Source organism: Amphiura filiformis, chromosome 14, assembly GCF_039555335.1.
Source record: "Amphiura filiformis chromosome 14, Afil_fr2py, whole genome shotgun sequence".
NCBI classification, from domain to species: domain Eukaryota; kingdom Metazoa; phylum Echinodermata; class Ophiuroidea; order Amphilepidida; family Amphiuridae; genus Amphiura; species Amphiura filiformis.
In genome coordinates, this window is record NC_092641.1 from 24,067,950 (window position 1) to 24,090,104 (window position 22,155).

At 37.8% G+C, this 22,155-nt stretch overlaps 1 long non-coding RNA gene across 1 annotated transcript in view; it reads left to right on the forward strand.

Moving 5' to 3' along the window:
• LOC140169859 (uncharacterized) overlaps positions 1–10,867 on the forward strand; it is a 73,841-nt gene extending 62,974 nt beyond the window's left edge. Inside the window, exon 4 of the long non-coding RNA XR_011861419.1 lies at positions 9,141–10,867. This is a non-coding gene — a long non-coding RNA (uncharacterized lncRNA). The remainder of the gene's footprint in view (positions 1–9,140) is intronic.
• Positions 10,868–22,155: the final 11,288 nt, after the last annotated feature.

The following is a 22,155-nucleotide window of genomic DNA, read 5'->3' on the forward strand; positions in this document are numbered from 1 at the left end:
TTTAGTGTCTGGGGCACTTTATGTTTAAGGCAATAATGTTATAAATTTACAATAACAGTGAAAAAGTGGCTCAAATTGGCCTGTCATTCCACAAGTTTTCGGTTTTTTCTCAAATGTCTCACTCATACACCCCCTGCGACGCGCAACTTTATGTCTAAAGCAATAATTTATACAATAACAGTGAAAACTTGTCCACGAATGGCTTCAATAAGGGCCGTTTTTCAAACTAAAATTTTACAAAATAATAATGCCAAAATGGCCCACCAAATGGCTTGTTAGGATAATTATAATCCTAAGATAACGATAGTAAAATAATACGAATATTACCCTTAATGGGGAAGTTAGAAATAAAAAAAATATGCTGTAATATGCAAAAATGCAGTTGCTCGTCAAATGAAATACCGCGGCTGAAATGGTTTCGCGTCACGTGGTGTTTTCATGGGTAAACCATTGCCTGAACCAATGGGATGCCTCATTTTGTATCAGGATGACCAATCACGGGCGTGATTGCTCGTTATTTCAGTGTCTGGGGATAATTGCATTGTATTAAATAATAAGAATGACAATAATAAAATGTAAATTATGAAACATTCTTAAAATTGCAGCGTCATCATAATGTAAGCGTCAGGTGTTATCCGTCCAACGATATATAAACATGGTAAATCTGGATGAAATAATACAACATTATTTAAGTACATTGATCGCTGATCGGGTTTAACAACATAACAGTTTGGTATCTACACAAGCAACGTTCATACAAACATTACATCATGAATCGCAACTGTACCCTGTTGGTCTTGTTTCTGGTTGCTGCGGCTATTGCGGCCTGCTCAGCTCGCCCAGCTGACGAATTCAACGATGAAAACGCGGAGACTCTGGCTGAGACCCGTGTGGAGAGGTAATTGTTTAATTATCAGTGGCATAGATTTCTTTTTGACAATTCTTGAAGTATAGTGAATCCAGCGCCTTTTGGCGACAGAATAAGTTTATGGTATAAATACGCGAAAAATGTTGCCATTTTGATTACAACTACAAGATTGTCGGTTCAAAGTGATATATATATACCTATCAAAATGAACAGTATATCTCATCAAAACGAAAAGTTACGGGATCAGCAATAAATGAGTAGGGAATATATTAAAAAATAAACTAGAGTATAGTATGATCTGTGCGTATTCAACAATAACACTTATAATGTCTTTTATGTCCTAGATATGGCGCAGACCTACTGGACAAACGACAATCTTGGTAAGTGTACGCTATTATATTACTCTTATTAATACAAATTGATACCTATTGTGTATTCAATTAACATAGACTGGGTATTTTTTGAAGATATTTGATTTTTTTTTTGTGGTCAAAGTCATCAAAAAAAATATTGGAACACCCTTAGACCCGACGTAATGTATAATTTTCAAAGTCCAGAGTTCCATTTATAACCACATTTCTATTACATTTAGCCTTATTTTTGGCGCATATTGAAGGTAACTTAAATTCACCAAAAGAGTATGTGACCTCAACACAGATCGATTGAGATGGTCCATTCTCAGTTTAGAAAGGGCTTATTATAACAAAATGTAATATGGATAGTGTAGTGTATAATATTAAACCTGAACAATAGACCCTATCAAATGCTACGTCCCTTAGCGTGTTTATAGTGGGTGCAGATGTGAGGTACATTGCGGTATAATTTCTATCCGGTCAGAAATTATCCGAATACTTGCCCGCTTCTTCATGATGCGTAGAATGCACACAGGACATTCGGAACGATTCTCACCCCAAAACAGAAGCTACATGTTCGCAGCCATGATCATATTGTTGAATGGGCTGTTTATAGCTCGCGCCACAATATTTACATTTCCCAGCCAGGCCCTTAGAGTCCGTCGTATCTGCTCAGATCCTGAAGAAGAAGATCGTCACCTGAACAACCTTAAATCCAACCTACTTAAACGCGCTTATGACCCCAATACAATCGACAAACAAATCGGGAAGGCCAAACAACAGGATCGCAAATCACTTCTCACGTATAAACCCAAAAAGAAAATGGACCGCGTTCCACTAGTTACCACTTACAATCCTGCTTTCAACAACATTCGCTCCATAATGTCCCGCCACCTCCACATATTAGACGCCGATGACAGATTAAAACAGATCTTTCCATCTCCCCCCATCTTGGCGTTCCGCCGCCCACGGAACTTACGGGACCTTACTGTTTCATCCAAATTACGCCCCACCCACGACAAAGTAACCGCCGGCAGTACAAAATGCGCCGCCAAGAGATGCTCAGTATGCCCATTCATGACAGAAGCCACCAAATTCACCAGTTCTGTGACCGGTGAATCTTTCCCCATAACAACAAAGATTCACTGTAAGTCTGAATGGGTCATCTATCTCATTACTTGTAACAACTGTAAACTTCAATATGTCGGCAAAACCACCAACAAGTTATACACCCGCTTTACCGGTACCAAATCTGATATTAGACTTAACAAAAAGAAACTCCCCTATGTGCATCATTTTAACTCACCCGGTCACTCAGTCTCCAATGTTACCATCATGGGCATCGAGTCTATCCACAACCACCGTGAAAACATAATCCACAAACGCGAGTCATACTGGATAGCTAAACTACACACCTTAAAACCCCACGGTATCAACGCCGAATCTTAAATATAGGCCTATTAATTTTGTTCTTCATAACGCGTCGGTACTCCAGTGCCCCACTTTTTTCAGCCTCGGACCTTTTACGTAATTCCGCCCTCACCTTTGGTTTCGGCCGTTTACGCCCTCATTTCTTTTTCGCGCTGTTTTTGTCGTTGTTCTTGTTCCATATTGATCATTGTCTTTCCGTAACCAGCACACAAACGTTGCATCTCCTCTCTCGGTAAGTTAAGGTTTTACTTAGGTTTTTATAATATTCCCATACTCATTATGTTTTTTATTGTTGGCTCTATACACCATAGCATCATAATCTTGCTATTTTTTGCTATCATCCGTTTATAATAATCCTTTTTCTGTATAATCTTTGTACATGAACATTGTTTCTGGTCTGCTCAGGTTTTTTATTGTATAATATTTTCTTGTAATGTAGGGATTTATTGCCTGGCATTTATGTATCATCTCTCTGTTTATTTATTTAACAGTTTGCCTATACCTTGATGAAGCCCTGAGGGCGAAAGCTTGGATTAAAAGTTAATGTTACACAGCTACGTTGTCGTCTATTCAAATCTCTTACGTCTATATATTTCACGAATGGATGACCCAAGTCGTATAAAAGCCAAGACCAAATCTCTCACACTATATATATAATATATATATATATATATATATATCACTAGTGAACAGTGTACTGTAATATATTATATTACTTTGAAAAGCTGAAGAGTTAACTCCAAAAAAAACTCATGGGCGAAGTTCAAGCTTGTCAAAATCAAAAATCTTACAATAGACGACTAAATTGATTTTTTGATATTTACTGAAAGAATGAAAATTATTGCTTTTTATTTGACCGAGAAAATTTATTTTAAGGTGTACGGTAGCTCATTTCAACACTGAATTTGATCGGTGCAGTGACCGAGTGAGCCTTGTATAACAAAAGCCATCGACGATGACTAGCGTTCTTAGAGTATTATTATATAGGTTTTTATAAAATAACGGGAAATATTCATGCTTTTGTACCCAGGTCCAGATGAAGGTATTCAAACTTCTAAGTTGGAGTATCAATAACATATCACACCACCATGCGCAATGCATAACTCGGTTAGCCCACTTCAGACCCCCTGATTGCATAACGCCGCTGCGTGTTTCTCGTTTTCCAATTGAATACCTGAGTGGAAGAAGGGCCCAACTCCAATTTTTTACAAAAATGAGTTAGACCCAGCATTTTATTGCCAGCAGACTGTTTTTCCTTGTGTGTGAAAGATGAGCCAAAATTCACTCTCTAAATAGTCTTCCACGTACACTTAATCATGGTTTTCATGGAAGAAAGACCCAACTCCATGGAGTTGGGCCCTTCTTCCACAAATATTGGATTAAAGAGGAATTTTGTTCATCCATGAAATCTGCTTTTCACTACAATAAACGTTCTTGCTAGCATATTACATGCTTCTACTTGTGCAATTAATGGATAATTACCTAATTTCTGTAGCTATTTACATCTGCTTACGGAACTGGCACTTGCAGTATATTAGTGGAAGAAGGGCCCAACTCCAGCTCGTATTAAGACCTGTACCGTTGCCATGGAAACATCATATATAATTTTGAATGTATGTAATATTGTATATTCACGTATTAAAGGTCCCCTGAAGATGAAAACATTCTGTCTATAAAACGTTTTCAAATATTAAGTTTTTTCTTAATATCTCACAAACGGTTTTGATGGAGTTGGGCCCTTCTTCCACTCAGGTATTCAATAGAGGAATCCAACGAGCCAAGTCATGGTCAGGATTTGGTCGGCCATTACTGGAACCCCGCAGCACCAAACTGGTGTTGTTACTACCCAATCCATCGACCTTCGGTGCCAACTTATGTTAATGGGAAGTTGGAGGGGTCACGTGACCTAGCCCGTTAGGGCTAGAATCACGTGACGCGATGAGCCGGTTGTAGGATCTTGGGAGGTGGTGACGCCCTCTGTCTTTGTTAAGGTCGCTGTTGGTTCGCCTTATGTTGATGGCCTCTTTCACTCCTCGCTTGAACCAGTTCTCTTCTTTGTCCAGAACGCGGACCCCCTCCCAGTCAATCTCGTGCTGAAAAGTGGCCGAGTGTTCACCAACTGGCGAGGAGGGTCTGGAGTGTTCATCCAAGCGAGTTTTTAGAGTTCTAGCACTTTCACCCACATAAGTGGATGTGCATTCCTTGCAAGGAACCTGATATACAATTCCGCACTTGTCAAGCTTGTTTGCTTTGTCCTTTGGTGCTACCAGAAGCGATCTTAAAGTGTTCCGTGGCTTGACATGAGTGCTGATGCCGTTGGAACGGAATAATCTTTGCAAAGACTCAGTGACCCCTGCCTCATAAGGGATAGACACGTTGCCCTTTGACGCAATCATATTGTGCCTAGGAAGCCCGGACACTATTTCTCGTGACGGTGTCCCAGGACCAGTCCTGATAGCCGCACACTGCCAGTGATCTGCGGACTCTGTTCAATTCCTGCTGTTTGTCCTCCTCAGAAGACACAATGGTGTTAGCTCTGTCACTTAGGGTCCGAATTACGCCCAACTTGTGTTGGAGCGGATGGTGGGAAGAGAAGCCTAAATATTGTTCGGTATGGGTGGGTTTCCGATATACCTGAAAACTTAAGTGGCCGCGATCATCCCGCGAGATGAGTACATCGAGTACCGGGATCTTTCCTTCTTCTTCCTTCTCCATGGTGAATTTGATGACCGGATGTTGTGAGTTGATATGGTTCGTAAAGTGATCAATTTGGTTTTGTTTTATGATCACGATGGTGTCATCCACGTAACGCCCCCAGAACCTGGGTGGTTCAGGGCACGATGACAACGCTTTATTCTCAAAATCCTCCATGAAGAGGTTGGCGGTGATTGGTGAAACCGGTGAACCCATGGATGCGCCCTCAAGTTGTTGATAAAACTCACCGTCGTACTGGAAATAGGTGGTGGTCAAACAATATTTTTTTTTTTATTTATACCATTCGGCCCGTGGGCCTGGCACAGCCCAATATTGCAAAAGCAATAAATTAAAGGGAGGCCAAAACATCAAAACAACAAAAATAAAAATATAACTTAAACCAAAAACACAGAATAAACAAACACCAAACGGAACTGGCTAGCCAAGATGGGCACGAAGGGCTGACTTGAAGGAATACAGCGATTTACATTGGATAATGTCCTCAGGGAGGTAGTTCCAGAGTGTCGGAGCATAAGGGTAAAAGGATTTTTGGCACAAGGTCAGACGACGGAAAGGAGGAACGATGGCTTGGGAGTTCAGGTTACGGAGTGAAGGCCGGGGTGAGGGTTGTAAGGGTTAGGAGAGGAGGAAAGATGATGGAGGATCTTATACAGGTGACAGAGAGTAGCATAGTCCCTGCGTTTGGAGAGCAAGGGAAGGTCAGACTTCAGGAGAAGGTCCTCGTGGCTGAGATTCCAGGACTGCAAGATAACCCTTTAGTAATTCCAGTAAGCTCATGATCTGATCCACCGACAGTTCAGTACGCTCAGATAATGTGGGGTCATTGCGCAAACGTTCTTTAATGATCAACAGAGATTCATTTACCGGGGTACATGTAAACAACGCGGTAACGTCGTAGCTAACCAACACCTCGTCGCTTTCTAGTTGGAAATCTTTCAACTTGTCAACAAGATCTTTACTGTTCTGGAGGTGGTGTCCCGACTGACCCACTAAGGGCGAGATTATATCTGCGGTGAATCTGGCCACATCGTAAGATATGGAGCCCCTGCACGCAACAATGGGGCGAAGAGGGCAAGTGGTTTTGTGTACTTTAAAGCCCGTAAAACTTTGGCACCTCTTCACTGGTCGGGTACAACTGTCTGTACTTGACGTATGAAATTGCTCCACTACGTTCCACGCCTTGCAATATTTTAATAAGTTTATTCTTGTATTTGGAGGTGGGGTTAGATTTGATTTTCTTATAAGTCTTTTCATCACTCAGGAGCTCAGTAGCCTTGGCTTTGTAGTCACGATTGTTGAGCACGACCACTGCCCTACCCTTATCAGCAGGGACAACCAAGATCTCTTTATTGTCTTTCAAAGGTTTGATGGCTAATCTTTCCTGCTTAGTGATGTTACTTTTGGGTACCTGAGCTTTACGTAAGAGATCGCTGGCTTTAGATCTAATTTCACTTGCCTGATCTGATTCAAGACCAACACATCTCGCGGCCGATTCAACCGAGGTGATCAACTCATCAACGGGCAGAGAGGCGGGGGTAACAGCGTAATTAAGCCCCTTTTTGCAGGAGAGCGAGTTCATTTTCGCTGAGTTGGTAATCTGATTTGTTGATCACCCATCTGTCCTTCACCTCTGGTGATATATGTCCTTGCGACTCCTTATCCAATTGTTCATGTTGTTGTTGGTGTTTTGCAAAAGTTCATTCTACAAATCATATACTTTGAAAACTTGCTTAATTTATTGTTGTTAATGAGTTATGTACGTTTTACAAAACTGTTGTTGTTTCAGCTCTCTTTACAACATAACTCAAGATCCACAGGACCTACACAAGTATATATGTGATATTTGAATTCTTCTACACGCTCGCTATGAATTGAAAAATCTCACTACCATTCGCAAGATGCTGTGAACTACCTTTTTTTGCTGCTTCGACCAACAATAGAACGTATAACCTTAAAATGAAATTATTAACCAATTTCTTTTCTTTTCACCAGTCCACAACAATGCTTACCCCATTGTGATGACGAAACCTACTGCTGTGGCTTTGCCCAATGCATTCTTTATTGTCCTTTGGCATGCGCGTAACAGGTAAGTTATAGAAGTAGGCCTAATTGTTGTAGTAAAATTAACATTAATTTCCCTACGCGATGTATCTTGATGCAATGGGTAAACCTATTATGTAAAATCCAATCATAATTCAAAAACCATAACATAACAGACAACCCTGTGGCTCCCTTGTGCTTTTGTTTTGAGCCAAAAATGCATTCTGTTTTGCCCAAGTGAAGGAAAAGTTTGTTATCATTTAGCCACTCTCTGCATGATTCTAATTCATTGCCCACAATGTCACCATTTGGTTTTTACCAGAAGCAATAAAGAGGAGTATCATCCGCACATAAAATCATTTTGCAATTGACACTAATTAGCATGTCATTTACATAACATAAATACAAATGTGGGCCCAAGATACTGCCTTGGGGGACCCCACAGGTTATAGATAGGGGATCAGACTCTACATCATTGACGCTAATCATTTGCTGCCTATTCGGATGATAAGACTTGAACCATGCTGTAGAGCCAATACCTATGATGCTCAATTTTTGACACACAATGTTGTGGTTGACGGTGTCAAATGCCTTATGCAGGTCCAAGTTCCAATAGCAGTATAGCACAATGCCTGTATAATTAACAACAGAGGCTTGTGTGCGGATGTAATGAGGGGTGTGTCTATACTATAGAGCATGATCTCCTGAAACCGAATTATTGCGAATTAAACAACAAACCATTATCTCGCACGCACTTTTCCACCTGGACATAAACGGACCTCTCCAAAATCTTTGAAGTAACGCTGAGAATGCTTACCATGGGCGGTGGAAGCGGGCGGGGTGTACGGGTGGTCCGACCCCTAAATCATGATAGAAGAAAAAAGCAATAATTGCCTGTGCATCTTCCCTTTTTAAACGATAGTACAAAAAGTTTAGCTATCTTGTCAGTTAGATAGTTATCTTGTCACAAAAATTATATTCTTAAACAGTAACACTTTTACGCATGTAAAAGCTGTATCTGGTGCGTGATCTATTTCGTCTTTATGCCCCAATGAATCCATGTCTGCTTTTAGTGCGCCAAAATTTTAAAAAAATCAAAAATCTGAGCGGCATTTTGACTGCAAATTTTCATTTGTTTACACAGATTTTGCTAGCATTAACAACATACCGAATGCGCCGTGGCTGCGCAGGGTTGTACCCTGTCACGCGAAACGAATCTCGCGCGTAATCACAATATTTTGCATTCACATATTCCTGACTCGTCACTTCCCGCCAATTTGCTGTCTTGAGTCATGTGACTTTTTAGAATTGAAAAAAGTGAAATAAATCAAGCAAAAATGGGAGGAAATATTAGCAAGCTTTATTTTATCAGTTTCAAGTGAAAGAATACATCGTAGTGTTGATAAATATCAGGAAATCTCAATTCGGATGTGGACGAATGTGCCTCCCCTTATTCTGGCCTAAACAGCAGCAATACATACGTTGTCATGGGAGCTTCTAGCCTAGCGCGTCCCGTATACTGCTGTGTCATACTGCAGCTTTCACACACTTAAATTGTGTAATTATGAACCCTCCAAAAATTATGACCCCCCCCAGACTTAATTTCACCCTCATTTTCTTTATTGTTTGTCATAAAATAAACATTCCAGATGTATATTTTGGTGACATACATTGATCCCATCGTTAAATATATTTTAACCAGTCTTTTTCGCCTTTTCCTTTGAAATGTACAGGTGAACTTGGTTGATATGTGATAAATAAAATACCGATAATAAAAGTAAAGCAACCAGGTAAATACCGTCGGAGATCAACGCAGAACAAACGAAAATGGTTCGACATTGAAGATTACTTTGCAGCTGCATAATTTAAACATAATACTTGGACAAACCATTATCTATCATTCGTGAACAGTATGCTTCGACTATATTTATAAATACGTATTTATAAATACGCACGTTACCGGTACAGAAAAAAGGATAGGAACTCTTTAGACGAATATTATCAAATTTAAGTAGTATATTGAATAGCAAAATTATTACACATCGGGAGTTTCTGAGTTTGTAATAAAGTATTTACCGACGGAATACATTTTTTGAAACAACTATTATGATATTACATCGCACATTATACTCGGGCTTTTTCCTGTCACATCATTTTGGTTACTAAGAAACTGGCTTTTCATGTTCACTCAGCCTGTACAATTGAAGGCCGTCCACTTAAATAAACAGTAAGAATCATAATCAGTGAGTCACCGAAGCAAATCATGACCGTTGGGCCCCCTATCTATTTAAATATCAAACCAGTTATGTCATTTACCATACAAATTCTAATGCCTTTATAAGTCCCTGGCAACAGAGTACAATAGGTCTGCAAGCTCCTAAAGTAGGACTAAATATCATAATAGTTGTTCACGAGTTTCTCATGATTTATTGACAGAAAGGTTTACAATATGATCACAAAGTTAAACAAAATAGACAATTTGGCTGCAGTACAGTAGTCTTATATTGTTTACCGCCTCGCGCCTTCGCATTCAAATGCACAGAAAGACCACCCACTGTGTAGACGGTCACTTCGAGACTTAATGTCTACAAGCTGTTATGGCAGCGCGGAGGCGGGGACGCGCGTATTTATAAATACGTATTTATAAATATAGTCTAAGGCAATAGAAACAAATTAGTTCGATTTTCAATCGGCCATCGATGTTTGGTCGCTCCAAATTATTTATGAAATCAATTAATTTACTATTGGTATTTGTGATAACATATTAATTGTTGCCTGTATTGATATTCATCAATATAAATTTAGCATTAGTTCTGATTAATTAGTTGATATTTCATTAATAACAAGCTTCGGAGCAGCATCGACGGTTGATCCAAAGATGGAATAAATTTGTTTCTGGTGCCTAATATGCATACTTATGAAAGTTCATGATTTTGATTTAAACTTTTGATTCAAACACAATTCCTAACTCGGAATTTCCAGATGGTGCTCCATCTTTCATCAACGAGTGAGTGACTGTATTAAGTCGAGATCTTTTTGACCTTTGACGTAATAACAGACTCGGAGACTCCTGAAAGTCACTAGCCACCATGATCGCAAGGGCCAGAAATCGCATGTGAACAACGCTTTAGCAAAATGTGGATATCCTAAATGGGCACTCGATAAAGCTAGATGATGCCTAGTAGTACATCATCAGATATCTCAAACCACATTCACATCGAGTCTTCTGGACATTTCGTTTTCTTAGACAAAGGATACATACTCGACAGGGACAGCAGGTGGTTCTGAAAATTCCGAGGTAGGAATTAATCCATTGTGTTTGGATCAAAAGTCCAAATTAAAGATCAAATATCATAATGTATCATTGAATATTGAAACTTTGTGTCGAATCATTTTTTAAAGATGTTAATTTGAAATAAATATCCGTATTCGATGGATTCACCATCGTAGACTAATTAAATCAGCCTACTTTGCCCTTTTGGAATTTTGTAGTGCACAACGTAAGAAACCTTTCATATTGCACAGATTTCCAGTTCAGTGTTCAGTGGTTTAGGAAAAGTATTCAAATAGATATATCACACTTACACCGCCCTACGCCATGCATCACTTCAGCTAGCCCAATTTCCCTATTCCATCTAGAAAGGACCAGGGATACCAGGAGGGTGAGAGTTAATAAGGGCAATGTCGTGTTGACAGATGCATGTTCGTCAACTATTATAGCTTTAGTCTCCGTCTTCGCGGCACGTCAGTTAGTTTTCTCTCACTAGGTGGAGTGAGTGGATGATCACAGACGGCGGAGAAAGATATATACTAGTCAGACGGTCTAATTCTATCAAGCATAACACCTCAACAACCATCGTCTAACGTTCAGAACGTGTGTACATAATATCATTGCTAGTCTCAGCAGTGGCGGATCTAGAGCGGTATAACTTTTTTTCAGCAACGTTTGTCCACAACCCACAAGATAAGAAAATTTAATATTATTATTATTACTATTTGATCCAAAAAAGCTAAGCATCGTTCAATGTATGGGTGTTAATGCAAATCCAATGTTTTAATGCGAAACCTTATTACAATATACTAAGTCTAGTAAATATGTACATAATAATATGATTTTAGAAACAAGTCTGGCTTTGATGGAAACTCAAGAACAAAATTTTGTGAAAGATTGCCACCACCGCGTTGGTTCGAACCAAAACAAATTGCTTGGCTTGCTTTTACTAAAGTGGCAAGTTTTCAGTGTCACGGAAAAACGTGTTTTTCCTTGAGAAAAAATATAAAAATGAAGAAAAAATAATGAGAATGTGAGGTACAAATAATGAAAATGATGTCTGTCTTCAAAGATATCAACCTTAAAACAACCCGGGATAACAACTAGACATAGAGCATATTTAATTTTGATTTGTGAAATGTGATATTTAATCACGGAATTTGAACACGAAATTGAAATTACATCACAGAAAATCACGGAATTTAGTATTTAAAACCACGCACGGAATATCGCGAAATTCGGTGTTTTAAATCACGGAAAACTTGCCACTCTACACTAACGTCTTCGACCGAGGCGTGTAATAGAGGACTGATCGGCTTCCTCGTCACTCGAAACAACTTTGGACTGTTAAATAACTTATAATATCTCCTTTAGGGTCCCATACCGTACATCGTTTACACAGAAGTTGAAATATGCTCAAATTAAGAAGTCTGAAAGGCTGAATTAATTAAGTCGACGTTCGCAAATACGGTTGATTTTGCTGATTTAAAAGGTAATGGAATCCTCAGAGACCACATGTGGTATGATAATTTCGGTTGAAGCCTGCACTCTTTATCTCCGTGATCACCAAACACTGTAAACCTTATACCTTGATGAAACTACTTTTGTTTCTGTGTGAGATGCCTAAGAACTATCCTCTGAAGAACTCTCGGAGGAACTCTGTTGTATTGTTGCTAATGTGAATCTGAACTTAGAGTCTGAGTTTCGCAGCTGATCTTCTGAATTGTATGGATTTAGAAGTAGCTTTAGCACTCCATTCTCAACAGCAAGAAATTGGCCTGCGAAAAAAAGGAACAGTTTCTTAAGGGAAGGGGTATGAACGTTTGGACAGTATTTATTGTGGGACATTAGAGCACATCAGACATATCGAATTGCATTCTGAATACGAAGAATGGCCTTCTCATATCAAATAATTTTGATTTTTTGAAATTCGCAATGTAATACACATTTTATGGCAAATCATTAAAAATTGATATTTTTGATATTTAACAGTACTCGAAGTAAACCTTATAAATCTGATGATTTATACTTAAAGTGTATGTAGGTGGGATGAAAAGCCGACGATCAATTGAAAATTTTGACCTTTCGTATTGAAGATATGGATTTTTTCCCAAAACACCAAAAAAAATAGGTCTTTTTGGAAAAAAATCCATATCTTCAATATGAAAGGTCAAAATTTTCAATTGATCGTCGGCTTTTCCTCCCAGCTACATACACTTTAAGACTGTATCATTAAATTTATAAAATTTACTTCGAGGACTGTTATATCTCCAAAATGTGAAAATATCAAATTTTAATAATTTGTCATAAAATTAGTATTATATCGTGAATTTCATAAAATGAAAATTATTTTATATCAGAAAGACATTTTTCGTATTCAGAATGCAATTCGATAGATCTGATGTGCTCTCATGGCCCACACAAAATGCTGTCGAAACGCTCAAATCGCTCATTCCAGTTCCCTTAATGGATAGTAAAAAGCATTTACAAAGCTGGATTTTGCAGAAAACCCCATTGAAATTGAACAACCAGTTCCAAAGATATGAGCAATTAAAGAGTTACCAAAACAACAGGAGATAAAAGCAAATATTTCCTTTGGCTATATCTTAAAATCAATATTTCCGAGTTCTGACTAATTTTGCTTGATCGCATCACATATATAGGAGAATTAGAACAAACAACAATGATGATAATGATGATGAAGATAACGACGACGATGATGATGATGTTATCCATTATCCCAATTAATTTTTCTAACAAAGCTGTGTTGATAAAATAATCGAAATATAATTATATTATCAATTTTACGTCATCAAACTTTCGTTAAACATGACTGGAAATAGAATGCAAATAGATTAAATACCGGAAACAAAACATTCTATATCGAATATTCTACGTCCAATATTCATAAAATTGAGGAAGCGATCAATATAATTAAGGGAATAAGGTCCCCTGCATACTCGTTTTACGGTCTTAAGAGTCACATATACAAAAGCGAAAAAAGAAACTTAGAACTTTTCACAAGGTCATATCTTAAAATCCTGTTTATCAATATGGACCAAAATCACACACAATAATTACTTCAAACTCTAAACACATGTCAGTAATCAAGCAGTTGTCCACCTAACACAACAGCAAACATGGAACAGCTTCCTGGACCACATTCACAGCCCAATAAATGGCACCCAGCACAAGAAATCTGTGAGTAAGTGGAATGGTGTAGAACAAGACCTGTTTCTTGAAGAAAGTGCGTGAAAAGCATAAATCAGCCCCGTTCCACACTATTCCATTTACTCTTTGGAGATTGTCATCTGTGTAAGGATCTTATGCGCATTCTCACAGATTTCTTGTCCTGGGTACCAATTATTGAGCTGTGAGTGTTGTCCAGGAAGCTGTTCAATGTCAGTGCATTTGCTGTTGTGTCAAGTGCTACTGACATGTGTTTAGAGTAGAGTATTGAAGTAGTCCTGTGTGTAATTTTGGTAACTTTTGATGCACTGTATTTTAAGATATGACCTTGTGAAAAATAATAAGTTTCTTTTTTGGCTTAGTGTATGTGACTTTTAAGACCGTAAAACGAGTATGCAGGGGACCTTATTCCCTAAATTATATTGATCGCTTCCTCAAGTTTACCTTTCATCGACTCCACTGACGATTCGAACAAAATAGTGTTATCGTCTAGAGAATGCATCAAGAAAAATCGAAGGTCGACAGCCATCACATCAGTGTTTGTCAGATCGTCTGTGTTGCCCTAAGTTATGGAAAGAACAAAGTAAGATAGATTGATTGGTTGATTGAATTATTGATTGGTTAGATGGGTGGTTGGGTGGGTGGGTGTTTGGGTGGTTGGTTGGTTGATTGATTGGTCGATTGACCATAGACCATGAATCTTTGGATTGACTGAGCACGCAGAACGCTAGTCAGTCGATGGCTATTGTTAAACAAGACCAACTCCGGCCCTTAATTAAGCACGGGAAATTTTCGAATTCGATGTTGAAATTGTTTTGAAGCTCCAAGTGGAATAGACACTAACATCGCCTGATCTTACACCTCTGGGTTTCTTCTTGTAGGGCTATCTGAAACCAAAGGTTCCACAAGTCTTGCTGCAGAGCTTGATGTACTCCAGAGACACATATTTGTACAAGTTGAGATCCTCAAGCTGGACTGTTCTCTTATAAGACGCGGAGTGAATACGATGTTGGGCAGAGCTTAAATCTGCATACAGAGGAATAGTGGCGATGTCGGGGTGACCATGTGGAAGACTAAGACTGTCATGATTACTGTTAAGCAAGTGGTCAAACATGTGATTTTAATGTTGCTTTGATTTTAATTGACTTCGCGCATCTGCCATAAACTAGTCGTTGTTTTTGCAACGGCAAGTGATACGCAAGGACATTTGCCTATAACACAAATTGGCCCATATACTTACCAGTGCGACTTGATTCATGTTGTTTTGTGTCTTGATTTCCAACGCTTGATTACTACTCACGTTATGCACCGTATACGGACACACATGATAATCCTCCCCTCCAATAGGATCGCAACAAGGTATATACATATTCAATTTAAAATGACCTGGGTGATAACAGGAAAAAATCATTGTGTTTATCATTTAGATTATATTAGGACTATTTCTGTATGCACGACAGCACTCATTCATCGAACATTGAATATATTTTAATTTTAATTTGCTATCATTTAGTTTACCAAATTTATACAATCGAACTGCGCAATCGCAACATCCACGTACATCCATTCAGTAGGCCTATATAAAAGAAATTACTGTCTGCTTTATATTTGGGACATGGTTAAAATTATAGACCAGCGGTGATCTCAAAACCTCGGGTCATAGCAGCGCCTTGGGTAATAGCATGGTTTTGAGATCACATTAGGCCTATATAACCTCAACCATGCCCCTCATAGCAGTCGATATTTGTAAATTATCATTAGGACGTTATTAGATGCTTAGACATCATTATGTTTATAATAAAGACTGAAGTTTTGCTTCCATGACTAGGGATGGCTCAAGACATTACATCTTTGCTTCTCTCTTGTCATGCTGTATGTGCAAGAATGCATGATAATGTCTGGTATTGATTGATTGATTTTTGATTTATGGATATGTTGTTTGCTTGATATATTGATATTTGGATTGATTGATTATTTTAATTAATCGATCGTTCGATCGATTGATTGATTGATTGATCGATTTATGAATATATTGTTTGATTGATATATTGATATATGGATTGATGATTGATTAGTTAATTAAATAATCGATCGATCGATTGATTAATTGATCGATGGATCGATCGAAAATACTTACATTCACTTGTCTCCTGTGTATCCATGATAAGTCTGCCATCATTGGTGACTTTCAAATACCTGCACAAATGATCTGGGGTTGTCCGGGGTCATGTTGGGCTTCATAATGAGCAATCAGCGTAGCAGAGGTGGTCTGCTGATAGTGTAACTCAATACAACGAATTTCTATGATCTTGATGGCAACTGCATTATCATCTGTTATAAAAGAATAATTACATGAAATATAGAGATAAATGTGACGTTGATACAACAGATTAACAGAGGTTGCGATGTCCACAAGCCGTACCCCTTGCACACGTTCATTTAGCCGTTCATATACCCGTTCATTTACCCGTTCATTTGCCCGTTCATTTACTCGTTCATTTGCCCGTTCATTTACCCGTTCATTTACCCGTTCATATGCCCATTCATACCGCAAGTTGATACTGCATCTCAGTTCATACGATATCAGTTCAAGACATTCGGTCGTTTCAAGTTATGAGTTCTAGGATTGGTTTTGGTATTGGTCACGTGGTTTCCTATTATCCTGTCTTTACGTCTGTATCCTTTTAGAAACTTGAAACTTGTAGAAAGCAAACCAGGGTTCTCTTCAGTTTGTTATATAATAGTGTGACCGCAGAATCTCTCGGTTTGAAGTTACCTGATCAAAGTATGATCAAAATAGGCCCTATCTAGGATAACCTGCTGATGCCTGGGAGTGGCACTACATCGTAACATCCTATGACGTCATTCTGTCAATCATATGACGTCATCAGTGAGGGATATCCTGATTGTAGACAAGATATCTTTACAGCATCACCATCTGCTGTAGACGCTAGTCGAACTAGTGGAAACGGTCCAGGTGAGCAAAATAATAGTGTTGTGTTGAGGTTAAACTTTTCAATTACCACAGTCACCTTATTTTCAAAATTGAAGTGTCAAACCTCGTATCTAACATATAGGATAAATTAAATTATACTACGTAGTTACGCGGTTTTGTCATTACACATTTCAGCCAATATCGAAAGTAATGTTATTAAAAATATTGTGCAAGAACCTTGTATCTCCAAAAGCCAAAAAAGAAACTCCAATTCTGTATCTTTCTTTGTGTTTTGAGTAATTATAAGTCGTGTTCACACGGTCGGACTTAAGTGAGATAATAAGCGACTTATAACCGGTAATAGTGACTTATTACCGGTAATAAGCGACTTTACAACCGGTAATAATGACTTATTACCGGTTATAAGTGACTTAAGTCCGACCGTGTGAACACGACTATAGTCTAGTCATGACTCCATGTAGCAAAGCGCATACAAAACATAGTTTCTTGACAAAAGAAGCAGTCATTGGTGCTACAATATCAATTGCCCTCCTGAACATTTTTTAGAACAAGGTTTTGTCATTACAGCGACGAATGAACTTATGGGACTTATTTATTTATTTATTTATTTATTTCTTATTTAACCTGGGGTGACCAATCAATGCACTGGCACTGTTCTCCCTTGGTTCCCAGGTGTTCTCCCTTGGTACTCTGCACTAGTCTGCAATGTGCATCCCTCCAACACTAGAGTTGAATTTATCACTCGCTGAGCGAAAAGCAGTTGGTATTTGACCAATGAGGTAGTGGCGCTTTTCCCAACGCAACCAAAAGCACTCCATGATGCAGTCATGTCTACAGTAAAATTCATCTCGACCTTTGCAGGACTTTACCCCATTAAAAGCTATTAAACCAAGATAACACTCATTGAAACAGCTCAACTGATTAAATCGGATCTTCTCTGGTTGTGCACAAGTGTCTGTTTTCATGTGCGATATCGCAATAAAGCTGGTATTATAGCTTCAGTTGGGTAACCGATTATAAAGGAAACGAAAGGAAACAATGGTATGTGTACCTTTGTTCACGAAATGAGACGAAAGGAAACAATGGTATGTGTACCTTTGTTCACGAAATGAGACAATGGTCTGCTTTTTGTAAACCAGCATTCTTGAAAATGAGCAACATAATGATTGTTGACTTAACACGGTTTGGAAATAATTTCTTCATATTTTTGGTGTTATCTGTCGTTTACATATCCTTCCTAAAACACAAAAGTGCGACCCTCTCCAAACACCTAAATTAGCTAAAAATTTAGGACATGTTACAAAACTATATTGTCTAGAATTTTAGAAGAGTACTTTTAATATTGGCCGGTTATTTTTCACACAGCGACGTTAACTAGGCAATGTACTATTACCTATAACATTAACTAAAACACCAAAGTACGAATATTTCCAAACATCTAAATTAGCTAAAAATTTAGGACATATTAAAAAACTATATTTTCTAGAACTTTAGAAGAGTACTTTTAATATTGGCCGGTTATTTTTCACACAGCGACGTTAACTAGTCATATCCCCATACTTTTAACGTAGGGCTATTTGTAGAGGTCACGCGTCAATGGGAAAGAGCACTGTGTATTGTGTATAGGAAAACGGACAGTAACTGCAGTATGCTACCTCATTGATTAAAACCAATCGCTGGCGCTCTGAGATAGAGTCATGGTAGTATAAATTCAGCTTTAGATGTTACAAGTATCTTAGTCAATTTCTTTGGCGGACAGTAGGCAAGAGATACCAGTATATGACCTCTCTTTGTTTGGATGGTCAATAATCATCCAGGCTGTGTTCCCTGACACTTGTCAAGTAATTCTTGTGATAGACCATCCACCTCGTCTGCTGTTGACACGTTGATCTTTCGCAGTAGCGGCTGACGAATTCGATAGCTTTTAAGCCCATTTCGTTCTCAGCATGCATCAAATCTGAGGAGCACGTGTGGCCGAGTGGATAAGGCGCCGGAATCATAATCCATAGGTTGCGAGTTCGAGTCCGTAATTCGTGTCAACGTGTTGTGTCCTTGGGCAAAGCACTTTTTCCTCGTTGCCTACGGGGATGGATGGGGTTGGATGTTTGTATAGTTGTTTGTTTCAATATTGCAATATTGGCGCTGATTAAGCTGCTGCCTGCAAAACTGCATTGTGTATGTTCAAGTATGTTTAACGTAAAATCTAGCAATTTGACATGCGGGTCACCATCCCGGTGGGTTCAGTCTTCACTGACAATGTGTACGCATGATGGTTCCAATTAGGGGTACTTTTCAAGAAATGTCCGCGGAATTTTCGAGGACAAAATTGTTGGCGATTGTCCAAATAAGGGGTGTTTTGGAGCAAAATTGTCCTTGAAATGAAAAATAGGGTGTATTTCTAGGACTTTTGTCCTTGCTTTACCACTACAGTTTTCGTTTTTTATATTTTTTCTGCCCGTTTTTTTAATAGTTCCACACAAAAATTGATAGGGTATTTTTTCCGATAAAAATTGTCCTCATTTCCCCGTGAAATAGGGGGAAATTCAAAAGCGTCCTTGAAATGGTAAAAATAGGGGTATTTATTTCGGAAAAATGTCCTTGATTCCTTGTGATAAGGGGGTGAAATGAAAATGCGTCCTCAAAATGATAAAAATAGGGGAGGTATTTGGGGGCAAATTTTCCTTGATTTCGCGCAAAATAGGGGGTAAAATTGCTACAAATGTCCTCGATTCCCCGTGAAATAGGGGTCATTTTCAAATCCTGGAACGGTCATACGTCCTACCTACAAATACAAACTGAACCCACCGGGGTCACCATTAGAGTTTGAAATAAAACCTTCCCTTCTCTTCAGCACGTGTGCCTATAGATCGCTATCAGCAATATCCCTTATGATTCAAAACAACTAAGGCAATAGAAACAAATTAGTTCTCTCGATCGACCATCGATGCTTGGCCGATCCTTATTTATGAAATCAATTAATTTACTATTGTTAATTGTGATAAAATAGTAATGTGTGCCTGTAAGGATATTGACGAATATTCTGATTAATTAGTTGATAGTTCATTAAGAAAAAGCATCGAATCAGCATCGACGGTCGATCCAAAGATCGAACATATTTGTTTCTGCTGCTATTACACATTTTAGAATGGGAATGGCTAAATTCGGGCGGAATTTTTCATATATGTTAACTACGATTAGTGTATTTAAAAAGAACGGTATTAATTACAAAATAGTTTGCAATCAGATAAGCTGGCATGCAATAAACATCGGACACTACAATGAATTTTAAAAAAACACAATGCCAACTCTTGCGTGTCGCCATTTTCTCCAGAGAAGGGTATTTCCATATTATTTGATGATACAAACTTGCCATTAATATGTACTTCAACTGTAATCTTCACCTTGAGTCGACTCCTACCCTCGTTAATGTTGGATCGAATGATTGTCTACAGAAAAAAACAAATGTCAGATAATCATACTTTTAAAAAATTGTTCAAAATAGTTAATGAAGAATGTGTACCATTACAGGAGGATGGTCAAAATTTTGATATCATTGGGAATCTCATATTTTTCCCATTGATCCTGTGAGATATTGGGCTATTCCAGTTGAAATCCACACTACCCCTGTGGAAGATTTTGGAAATATCTTCCACAGAGGGAGTATGTTTTTCAAATGTAATTGGTTAGACAGGATATTACAGTTACTTTTAGCAATACAAATACATAATTTTAGCATTATTTTTCTTGAATAACAAAATTTTATCTTCTATGATCAATTTTTGCTGAACCATGAAATGGTCTCAGCCTATATGAGTGTATGTTACTTACTTACTTGCTTACTTACTTGCTTACTTACTTACCCAGCAAACACAAAAACGTTTTAAAAACGTTTTTAATAAGTTATATTTTGGCTTTTGGTTTAGATAAAAACGTTTTAATAACATTAAAATGTCGGGTTATATAAAGGTCATGAAAACGTTTTAAAACGTTTTGTATGAAAACACACTACAACAATGTTTTTAAAATGTTTTCAAAAATGTTATTGTAAACTATTTTTGCAAACATTTTTTGCCAAATATTTTGTCAACACTTAAATAACATTATGTTAAAATATTTGCACCCTGCAAGCACAGAAATGTTCTTAAAATGTTTTTTTCTGAACGTTTTAATAACATTTAAATGTCGGGTTATATAAAGGTCATGAAAACATTTTTAAAACGTTATTGCAAATATTTTGGGCAAACGTTTTTCGCAAAATATTTTTTCAACCCCAAAATAACATTCTGTTTAGAATGTTTTGTATCAAGTTTTCAAGAATGTTTTTGGAATGTTATTAAAACGTTTTATACCCTTTATATAACCCGACATTTAAACGTTTTCTGTAAAACATTTTTGTTTGCTGAGCAGTAGATTATCAAAAATGATTTTTAATGTTATGAAAACGTTTTATACCCTTAATATACCCTTTATATAACCCGACATTTAAACGTTTTTTGACAACCTTTTATAACCTTTTGCGAATGATGTCGAAAACGTTTTGTGTTTGCTGGGTACTTACTTACTTACCAACCATTTGGTCTAAAATGGACATATCTTTAAATGCCACGAAGGTATGAACCCCCAAGTGGTGTCAAATGAAAGAGAAAGAAGTAAAGAATATGATAAAAATATTTCCTAACGTCAGAGGTCATCCAAGGGGTCACAGGGGTCAAAAAAGGTCGTTTTAACCAAAAATGCTCCCATTAAGCTGAAATTTATATGCAATGATCCTTATGACATTCTAAACATGTTTAAAATATTTTAATATTCATTTAAGGTCATTAAGGGGTCATAAAGGGGTCAAAGGTCAAGTTTCCAAAAATGCTCCAATTGAGCTGATATTTAAATGCAATGATCTTTAAGACATTCTAAACATGTTTAAAATATTTTAAAATTCATTTAAGGTCATTAAGAGGTACTACACCCTGCCAAATTTTGTTTATTTTTGCATTTTTCTCAAAATTATAGCGCATTAGGGACAAGTAAGATATGTATATTATAGGGGCAAGGACTACAACTACTGCACTGGAAATTTTATTTCAGCACATACAATAGTTGTGGAGTTACAGTCAAAAATGAGGGAAAACCAATATTTGATCAATAAATCAATAACTACTTGCTTGAGTTGCTGAATTTTCAGTACAGTAGTTGTAGTCCTTGCCCCTATAATATACGTATCTTACTTGTCACCAATGTGCTATAATTTTGAGAAAAATGCAAAAATAGGCACAAAATTGGCCAGGGGTGTAGTACCCCCTTAAGGGTTCAAGAAAGGGGTCAAAGGTCAAGTTTT